This window comes from Neomonachus schauinslandi, chromosome 7, assembly GCF_002201575.2.
Source record: "Neomonachus schauinslandi chromosome 7, ASM220157v2, whole genome shotgun sequence".
Classification (NCBI taxonomy): domain Eukaryota; kingdom Metazoa; phylum Chordata; class Mammalia; order Carnivora; family Phocidae; genus Neomonachus; species Neomonachus schauinslandi.
The window spans coordinates 104,028,240-104,039,015 of NC_058409.1; the positions used below are offsets into that span (position 1 = coordinate 104,028,240).

At 43.1% G+C, this 10,776-nt stretch overlaps 1 protein-coding gene across 1 annotated transcript in view; it reads right to left on the reverse strand.

Moving 5' to 3' along the window:
• The window catches only part of SGCD (sarcoglycan delta), a 382,459-nt gene extending 374,829 nt beyond the window's left edge, over positions 1–7,630 (reverse strand). Inside the window, exon 1 of the mRNA XM_021697353.2 lies at positions 7,584–7,630. The gene's annotated coding sequence lies outside the window, so the exon portion shown is untranslated. The remainder of the gene's footprint in view (positions 1–7,583) is intronic.
• Positions 7,631–10,776: the final 3,146 nt, after the last annotated feature.

Genomic DNA, 10,776 nt, shown 5'->3' on the forward strand with positions numbered 1-10,776 from the left:
TCATGTTATTTTTTGTTTAAATCAAGGTGTCCAGAAACAAACACACTAACAATAATAGTGGAGTTATTATGTACTTGGCTAAGCACCTTGCATGCCTCCATGTATGTATGTATATAGGTCTACTGAGCTATATCTTAGTTCCAGTGAAATGCACAGATATTAACTACTCAGATCAAGTTTTACAAATCTGTACATCTGTGTAAACAATATTCGATCAAGGTAAGGACTGTTTCCATAACCCTAGAAAGTTCCCTCATGCCCCTTCCCAATTAATCCCCATCCCCAGAAGAAGAGACTGATCTGATTTCTATCATTTGAAATTTCATGTATAATCCTATGATGTGATTACTCCGGGGAATATCTGACTTTGAAACCTGTGCTCTATGCATGCTGTCCTACTGTTTTGCTGAGTAGATACCTACCCATCTAAACAGTGCCCTCGAAGAGAATCGGGTCATAATGCCTTACTTTCTTTCCTATGCATCTAGAATGGTACTTTATACACCACCCTTAAATTGGGAAAAAAAAAAAAAAAAAAGGTCGTCCAAATCATTTTCTATTTTCTGTGGTTCAGACATGAAACCCTATTGAGAGACTATTATTATAAACACCTACAGATCAGAAGGTGGGGTTAGTGAATAAAGTGGACACATACCCTCTCAAAGGAACAACAACTGCTCAGATTGTACTAACTGCCAAGCCGTGGGAAACCAGACCAGAGGTGCCCTCCTTCGGCTCTTCCTAGATTATCTAGATTTGTGCATAATATCTCAGAATGTCCAAATGGTTTGTAATTAATTTAAAAAAAAAAAAAAACTTTGTGACCCCAAATAGTGCCTATGGGTCAGCACTCAGACTTCCAGTTTGTGACCTGCTGTGTGCATCCTCAGCCTGGGAACACCAGGTGTAGCTTTGTCCACAACAGAAGTGATGCCACAAATCTCTGAAGGTCACATCCAACTTTCAGAATTAATGTTTGTTATTACAGGGTCCAAGTTATGAGCAGATCCTGTTCCTGGCATTCCTGACCACTGAGGGAAGCAGATGACTTGGGTCTGAACCGAGCAAAGAACAGAGAAGAAACATTCTCAAAAGAGAGAAAAACTGGCAACAGGAAGATAGAATGAAATTTTTAAAAAGAGAGAAAAAGCTAGAAAGAGTCCAGGACAAGAGAGATTATGGCTGACGACACCAGGTAAGAACAGGAAGGAAGGGAACACAGTGTGGCGTGGCTCCTCAGCTATGCCTCGGCTTTAGGCGATCTTCGCTCACTGAACACACCATGCCAATACCGCAACCCTAACCGGAGTTAGGGCAGCAGGGTGGTGTCCAATGTTTGCTTGGACTAACGAGCTACCAACTGGTATTTGTTCACCCTGAGCTCAAGAACAACAGTTTCAGTGGCTCAATACTTCCAGCCCAGCCAGTAGCTAACTATAGGTTGTCCAGGAGTTCAGAAATAGGTTATTTGGAAGTCAGGGTTCTCACGAGAGAGTCTGAGCCTATCACCCAGCAAAGGAAAGTGGTCTGAACAAAGAGGGAGTTTCTAATCCCCGGCAATATGGTTTTTTATCAGGAACCTGTGTTTGTGTTAACAGGTACCACTGCATTATCGGTTAAGAAGAAGAAAGCCAAAGCTTCTGCATCCACCCGCACACCCGGAGCTACTGCCAGCAAAGATTTCCAAGATTTAGACACTGGATTTAGACACTTCACGAACCACCGTGACACGTTCCTCCCAGAGTCCTGCAAACCTCTCTGACAGCAGGTCAGGGGCCACAGATGACATGGTTTCCTTTATATAAGGGGGTTCACACTTGGCAATGGGAATTTGAAACAGTAATGAAGACGATCACCTTTCTGTGTGGCAGCAAAGGTGAGAGAAAGAGGACAGTGGAATCTGTCGAGAAATTCGGGCAACACAGAAAAAGTAACTTGGATAAATCAGTATAAAACATTCTCTCCTCTTCTTATTGTGCCCATACTTCTTTTGATCTTCATTTGCCTATTTCATTCTTTGCTGGTTTCTCTCATGCTCTCTCAGTTAATATTAAGTGTATGTGTGTGTGTGTGTGTGTGTGTGTGTTTATCTATCTCCTTCTGCTGTAAGATCAGCCTACCTTCCATTCTTCTTTCTTACTGCACTGGTTCTCCCATAAAATCACTCTCTTCCCCCTTGGTTAATAGACACTTGGTGTTCTCTGTTCATGGAATACGCACTTGGCAGATGACTGGAACAGAGTCCAGGGAGCCACACTTTTGTCTGGAGGAAGTTAACTGGAATGTGTTCAAGAAGGATAAAGAGAACAGCAGAGGAAAAGATGAGGGACAGATAAAATAATTCAAGATGCCCAGCCTTGGGAAAGGAAGACGAAGACATTCATAAGGAAATTGGAAGGCTTTAGAATTACAAAAATCATAGATTATGAGAAACAGAGAATACTCTAGAGGCATCTGATCCCATTTTACAGGTGGGAACACTGCGATCCAGTGATCAGTGAAGTCAGGACCTAACCCAAGACTTCTGACTACCTCTACCTTTATTCCCCCCTTTTTTTTTTTTTAATTATTTATTTATTTGACAGAGCGAGAGAGACAGTGAGAGAAGGAACACAAGCAGGGGGAGTGGGAGAGGGAGAAGCAGGCTCCCTGCTGAGCAGGGAGCCCGATGCGGGGCTCGATCCCAGGACCCTGGTATCATGACCTGAGCCGAAGGCAGACACTTAACGACTGAGCCACTCAGGTGCCCCATTCCCTTTCTTCACCTCACTTCTGCACGAAGTACCACCACCGATCTCAAATGTGGCTCCAGAGCCCATGACAATGGCCACAGGTTACAAAGGACAGACATCCAATTTGGCTCAGTTTGAGGAGACCGCTGCTGCTCCACAGAGTAGTGAGGTTCTCTGTCATCAAAGGCACCACCATCCCCCTCTGGCTGGTATCTGTCCATTCTGCCATAAATGGCGTCCCCGCACTGGATGCTGACTTAGCCATGGCGGTGGTCAACAAACTCGGTTCTGTGCACCAGTGTCCGGCTGGCCTCAAAAGAATCACTTGGAGAGCTTTTAAAAATATAGAGACTCCCCAACGCTAATTTCTGAAATTCTGATTCAAGAGGTTTTGAGAAATGGTGGAGGCTGGTGATTTCTGAGGAATCTTCTAATACTAAGATCCCATTACAATATGACTTTCCCTTTTATTGGAAGCAGGCTTCTGAAGTATCACTAAGCTCTCATTACTGAGCCAATGCACATAACATGTAGTCCACACCAGACCTATGATCAAGGAGCAAGCATTGCCATGGTCTCAGCCTGCCTGTGTCCCTTATGCCGTCTTTTGATCTCAGTGTCCACTTTTCTGATCTCAGTGTTCACATCTTTGAAGTGGAAGAAATGGATTATGAGAACAGTGTTTTTCTTTTCTTTTTTTTAAAGATTTATTTATTTATTTGAGAGAGCGAGAATGAGAGAGAATACATGAGAGGGGGGAGGGTCAGAGGGAGAAGCAGGCTCCTTGCTGAGCAGGGAGCCCAATGTGGGACTCGATCCCGGGACTCCAGGATCATGACCTGAGCCGAAGGCAGTCGCTTAACCAACTGAGCCACCCAGGCGTCCGAGAACAGTGTTTTTCAAAAGTAGTTGTTTATTCATTTTTTTTTTTTTTTTAAAGCATGGATACACGATCCAGTTCTGGGTGTGTATTCTGAGATGTGAAGGGAAGTCTACATGGGAGAAGAACCCTTCCCGATTGAAGGGGCCAAGTCTCATGAGGGGAGGTGTTTTTCCCCTTTATGCCCTGCCACCTTTGCCCTGACTTGAACATGATACATGGACATGAGCATGGGAAGTTCAGCTGAAGAGCTGAGGATGGTGAAGCAGAAAGGCAGCTTTGGTCCTTGGGGACATTCCTCAGCGGACCCAACAGCTCTGACTGTCTAGGCATGCCTACACCTCTACACACCTAAAGTAAGGCCTTACACATTCCGACTTCTGTGAGCAGAGTTTCTATTACTTGCAACCAAACTCATGTTTCACCTATACTGCATTAAAACTCTTTCAGATGAAATCTCTTACAAATCTCCAATATATGACACAAGTAGAAGTGGCTACATTAGAAATGCTAGAAATACAGGGGCGCCTGGGTGGCTCAGTTGGTTAAGCAACTGCCTTCGGCTCAGGTCATGATCCTGGAGTCCCGGGATCGAGTCCCGCATCGGGCTCCCTGCTCGGCAAGGAGCCTGCTTCTCCCTCTGACCCTCCCCCCTCTCATGTACTCTCTCTCATTCTCGCTCTCTCAAATAAATAAATAAATCTTTAAAAAAAAAATACTAGAAATACAGACAGGGTATTTCCAGAGCCATTCTTCCCCAGATTCCTGCAGAGGTTCTTCCACGGAACCAGAACCAATCAGGATCAGCCTCTCTTTCTGTGGAGTCCCCGTGAGCTCAGATCTTCCCCAAGATTGGAGAGTTCTGCATCAAACTTGTTCCTGGGTTTTTCTTTTGATGTGCTTATTTGCGTGAATTTTGTCCTAGAAAATACAGATCCCATTCCCAAGCAATGGCTACTCCCATACAATCTGGTGTCTGTGTTTGTATTAACTGTATGATCACGTGGGCAACAAGTGATTCCATTCTCGTTGTCATGAAGAGAGAAAGGAACAGAGTGTGATGTAATACAAAACAGCACATTCCTTCAAGGTGCAAATAAAAGGACATAGTGAAGGTAGATGTAAAGAGAAAAAGGCCATGGAGGAATCAAGTGTCTGACTAGGATGCAAGAGTATAAGAGGGCTGAAATCAAACTAATCTCCAAAGTCACTGTTAGTCCCACATTCATGGTATAATCCTTACTAAATTTCAGTAATGCATCTTCTACATAAAAAATGATTGTTGATAATCTGAATATTATTAGATGAGTTTCTCTGTATCTAATTCAAAAATTTGTTTTAGTGCTGTATCTGTTCAAGAATGATTAAGTTAGACAGGTAATATCTAGGTAGGTATTTCTGGTTCGTACATATTTAAGTGACAGTATGGTGAAATAATTAAATCAACAATGTGGGCATCAATCCCCCCCCATTATAAAATGGGTCTCCATATTACTCATACTCAAGAAATTCTGAACTACAGGATGGCCCAAATCCCTTCCAAATGGTCAAATCCATGATTCTATGAACCTCCTAACCTTATGAAACTAGTAGGAAACACTTACACCAATAATGTGGTATGTGACCTTGGAGAGGTTTTTTTAAATTAAAAAAAATAAGTAAATTCATTCATTAAAATAAAGCAGATGTATCACTTTATATTATTTTGAAAAAGTTTGTCTTTCTGCTAAAGTATCCACAGGCAGGGCCTAGAACAAACTGCTCACTGCAATTACTCACCCATCTCCACCTGGTCCGTTCACTCAACATCCCCAGTGGGGAAATATCTCTGGATGGAAGAAATATGGGTTAAAAATAAAGCCCAAAGAGCCTGCTCCATCCTTGCTAAGGAAATCTGAACCCTCGGGCGTTGCCTTTCTTATAAAATGTGCTCTCTGATTGCTTCCAGAAGGCACAGCGGGGCAGACTGACCATGGGGTCTCCCATTGTGTAGAGGGTAAAACAATTCTCTTCAGTGAGGCCACGGTTTATCCACGCACTTCAAGCTGAACGGATCCGTGCCTGCTGGTGTGCGCTGTTTCTAGTATGCGTGCTTCACTCCCGTGCACCATCTCCTCCCTCTGCCCCGGCTGCCCTGCGCGTGGTGTGGCCACTCCTCTCCCCTGTTGCCCGCACCCCTGCCCTGGATTTCTTCTCCTCTACCCTCCCACCCCCTTCTTTCCCCTTTCAATTGTCAAGGGAGCTTGATTTGCCCCTCCTCTAGTTCTAAAAAAGGGAAACTATAAAGTTGCTTCCAAGTTTTAGGCACTGATGTTCATAATCCTGCAACCCGGAGCTGCCATTTCACGCCTGCTCTGCTCAGTGCTTGACGCACGACTAAATTTAGACGGGTATGACATTAGAGCTCACCCGCAGTGGGCTCGGCTCTGTTTCATGCCGGTTCCTAATCTGTCTTGGCATTTTGCTCACCCAGTAGGCACTTAAGAAAAACACAAAAGTAGTCACTGTCTATGCTAGCACCCCACCACACTCCAGCAAGTGCCAAACCCGCTCCACCCAAGCCCACCCAAAAATGAGGCTGAAGAAGAAAATATTCGTGTGCCATGTCTTAGGGCAAGAAGCCCGGCTACCAGTCACTCCCCAATTCCCTCCTCCGAGTGCAAAACTATGAAGAGAATGAAATGGCTGGCTCTGAGTGCTGACTTTCCACCAAAGCAACACAAGGTTTGGCGGCTCATGCGTTTTCTACAGAAAAGGATCTGGAGAACTCCAGCCCTTCATTCTTCATTCACCCATTAATCTTTACTATTAGCTACACGCTGAGAGATTTTAGAACTGAAGTAAACACACACCTGAATCCATTCATTCATCTACTTCCCCAAACAGACTCTCAGCCAAGCCCCCTTTGGAGAGCACCAGGGCAGTCACTGATTCCTCGGCCAGTAATCACAGAGCTGTAGTGAGATTTGGTCTAGCCCTTTCTGAGCTGAACCAGTTTCTTAAATGCAATTATATTGTGTATTCGCTAAATGCTAAGCATAGAATAAGGCAGAGCTTTGGTGGGGGGAGAGGCGGAGGTAAAAATCCATATTGCATAATAGTTGATATGCATGAGAAAGGATTATTTAAAATTTGGGGTTTTTTTTTAAGCACTCTTTCCAGTAAGGTGTAAAATAAAATCAAGCGATTAACGAACTAAAATTCACACCATTATATCTCTATCTTTTAACAATGATTTTGAATAAACTACTCTTTTCTGTTACTCTTTAGTTGTCTGTATTTCCAAAATACAGAAGTATTTCCTCGGAGTAAAACTGCCAGTTACTTTTCAACTCAGAACTAAGTTGGAAATTATTATAGAAACAGAATTACAAATGTGGGTCCAGCATATTTCTAGGCAAACATATCACTGGGCTCCTTAATGACAGCAAAAATCCCATATAATAATAAAAGATGCCAAGAATTCATACACATATATCTGCTCCCACACTCTGAAAGTATAATCCAAAATAGAAACTTCAAACTCTGATTCCTTCCTAAAATGAAGGTTATTTTCTGCTTAAAAAAAAAAAAAGTCCCTCTCAAAAACTCTCATGAAGCAAAGAACACAGTTTCATCTAAAATTATCTGTCCTGCCAATGAAGTGTCCTTCCATGCAGAAAAGTTACGGAAGGTTGGAGTGGGGTGACCATACAAGAATTCACATACTTTTCCCTCTCACATTTGTGTTGCTAGCTACATCTTAACTTTCAAAAGTGTCTCTGCCCTGCTGAAAACCGGATCTTGAAGAGGGCTGGGGGAGAAAAATGATTCTAATTCCACAGCGAATGTTTAAGTGATAGAGTTTTAACTTGTACACGTATACACACACACACACACACACACACACCCCGAAAACTCAGCATTCCTGCAAACCAACAGCAGGCTGAGAAAGAGAAGCGTGGAAATGCAAGAACTTAACAGCGCCCTACCTCCCTTGTGTGCTTCCCAAAGCGGCTGATGAAAATCGCCCAGCGTCCCCGAGTGCGCAGAGGCTCTGAAGAAGGCGGCCGCTCAGCCCGCCGAGTGTGAGCAGGCCCAGCCTGTGTTCAGAAGCTACCCCAGTCAGACTTTCCAACTGTAGAACTGCAGCCAAGTCCCTGCCCATGCCTGAAGAATTTCCTGAACAGCATTCCCGTTCTTTTTCTGACTGCTTTGAAACTGTACTCTGTCTGTACTTCAATACAGCTTTGTCAGGCGAACTCTGAGCCACTGGGCTGTCTCCAGCTATCAATGGGAAACACATGTGTCAAGCACAGACTTGCTCCCAGCAGCAGCGCCCATGGCGGCTGCCGGGCTCATAGTCACAACCACAAAGGAGAGTGCTTCTAGAACCAATGCTGAACGTTCGGCCATTCTCCAGGTTCTGCTCTGTGGCGCTAGATGCTGGAGACGAGTCTTCTCCCTTTGCTCAACACTGCTCTTTTTTACCTTCTCCCCCTCGCAGTCCCAGGTTCACCCCGATGAGCCCACTGAGCTCTTTCCAGCCCTGATAACGAGCCCTATTACAGCTGAGAGAGGTGAATTCTAATTTAATCTCCCTACCTGCCATTGCCTCAGTCATTGCTCACAATTTCAACTGCTGGAGGGGGAACCATATTTTTAGCATTTCTACATCGGTTCAGTCCTTCGGAGTTTTCCCCTCATCCTCATAGGTGCATCTATTGTTGCTGCAACTAAAAACAATGCAATTATTTTTAGGCACTTTTGTTGCTTTCTGCTCTGTAACTGTGCTGGTCCAGGAATGTAACATTTTGTATGCTCTTGAGATGTGTGATGGTTAGAGAAAATAGAAAGGAGAAAACAATGTACCTATAATCAGAGTATGTCCTAATTCTGTGCACCTGTGATTGTTTCTGGATGACATTCCATCGCGATGTCTTGTGTACATTCTGCGGGATTTTATGGTCTACCTGACATTTCCTCTTACCATGAAACAAGAGGAAGTCTTTAAAGATACAAAGAGGGCATCCCGCTTCTCCCACACTGAAAACCCCTCATATTAAGAGTCAAAGCTAAGTTGTCAAGGTAACATTGTAGAAAGAGATGATTTATAGAAAGCCTCATTTGTTTTAAAGTGGGTTTTTTTTTTGGTGTTAATATTTTGCCTCCTAAAAACACACCCCATTAGCAACTTATTTTAAAGAACTGGCTTGCCAGATTTTAAAAAGTGTCATGTGTTCCCAAGGGGCTGTCATAAATGATAGGATTTGGTGGAGTCTTGAGTTTCGCATCAAATTGCAATGGGTACTTACAGCAGGATTAGATTTTTGCCTTGGGAAGCAGTGTGTATGTGTGTGTATGGGGGAGGGGATCATGTGCACCTCTAAGGTCAGGATGCAATTATAGAATCAGAGAACTTTAGAGTTGGAAGGAACCCCAGAGACCATCCAACCCAAATTGTTTCTACCTTTCATTTTACAGAGGGAAATGGAGGCCCAGACAGATGAGATGACTCATCCGGAGTTGCAAAGAAAGTTAATGCTGGAGCTGAGGTTAGAAAATGGGATTGTGGCTAATTTTCCATGTGCGTTCTCTATCCCAGCATCAGGTGGAAAAGGCGATGCCATGTGACCTTCACAGCAGTCGGCTTGTCATCAGTTGGCCTGGGTCTAATCTTAACTCTGCCTCTCTGACTGGCTGTGAATTTTGGCCAGCTTGCTCAACCCCTGTGGACCTCAGTTTTCTCATCTGTAAAATGGAGACAATGATATACTCTACCTTATGGAATTGTTGAGGATTTGGTGAGATAACCCACCTAAAGTGGCCTATAAATTACATAAAATATTAGACACACACACACACTGGAATATGTTATTACATATATTACTATGTTTAGTTTTCTCTCAATGGAACAAAAATCAGACCCTTTCTCTTAAAAGGCAAAAACTGTACTCTCACAGCTAGTTTGAGTTCCTAAAATAAACCATTTGATTGACTACTTAAGTTTTCTGCCACTTCACCTTTATCTAATAGGGGTCTATCACCTTAAACACAAGCAAGTGTCCTAATGCCTGTGGGGACATTAAGTCAACCATACAGCTACTTTTCACTCATCCTGGAAACCTAACACTGAAGTCTTTCCTCAAGATTAACTCACAGGAAAGGAAAACAGTGAGACCAAATCTGCAGTCAGTTACAGTGGGCTGAACAAAGTGCCATTTGCAGAGAACTGGACTTTCTTTTCAAACCTTAAGAGCTCAAGATTAACACTCTAAAGATAGGAGACCATCAGCAATTACAATCCCCTCTTTGGTAACTGCAACATCCTAAGTTAACAACAACAACAACAACAACAACAACACACATACACCATAAACGAAGAAATCTTATTGAAGAAAACAGCTGCAGTAAATTCTAAAGAATGAGGTTTCTACCTGGGGTTCTAGAGCCTTTGTCTTAAAGCCAACAGTAGCAAGTGGTTAATGAACCACTAGCTACTTATTAATCACGTTTGGTGGGCCAAACTACTTTTGTAGGAACAAAATAGGAGGAGAGGTTAATTTGGAGTGGTTTACACATGTTTTAGGAATCAATTAAACAAACAAACATAAAGCAACTGGAAAAAACAAGCTCAAACTTAACACAAAGGCCGAACAATGGTGATGTGATTCGAAAGATGCTTCCCGAATAATTCCCCCAAATATTTGCTACATGGCTCATTTCAGTATGGGTATTTGGAGAAAGATCAATTGTGACCCAGCCTCATTACTACAGCTCAAAAATCTTGAAAAGTTACTTAACTCTTCCAATGTTAAGAAACATCATCCAAAACTTGAAAATAAGGCCAAAAGATAATCATGTTCTTTCAAAGTTTTATGTGGCAGTTGTGTAACATACACTCTCAAGAATTACCTAAGGGACACAGGAAACAACAGATGTTGGTGAGGATGCTGAGAAAGGGGATCCCTCTTACACTGCTGGTGGGAATGCAAGCTGGTGCAGCCACTCTGGAGAACAGTATGGAGGTTCTTCAAAAAGGTGAAAATAGAGCTACCCTATGACCCAGCAATTGCACCACTAGGCATATACCCAAAGGATATAAAAATACAGATTTGAAGGGGCACATGCACCCCGATATTTATAGCAGCACTATCAATAATAGCCAAACTATGGAAAGAGCCC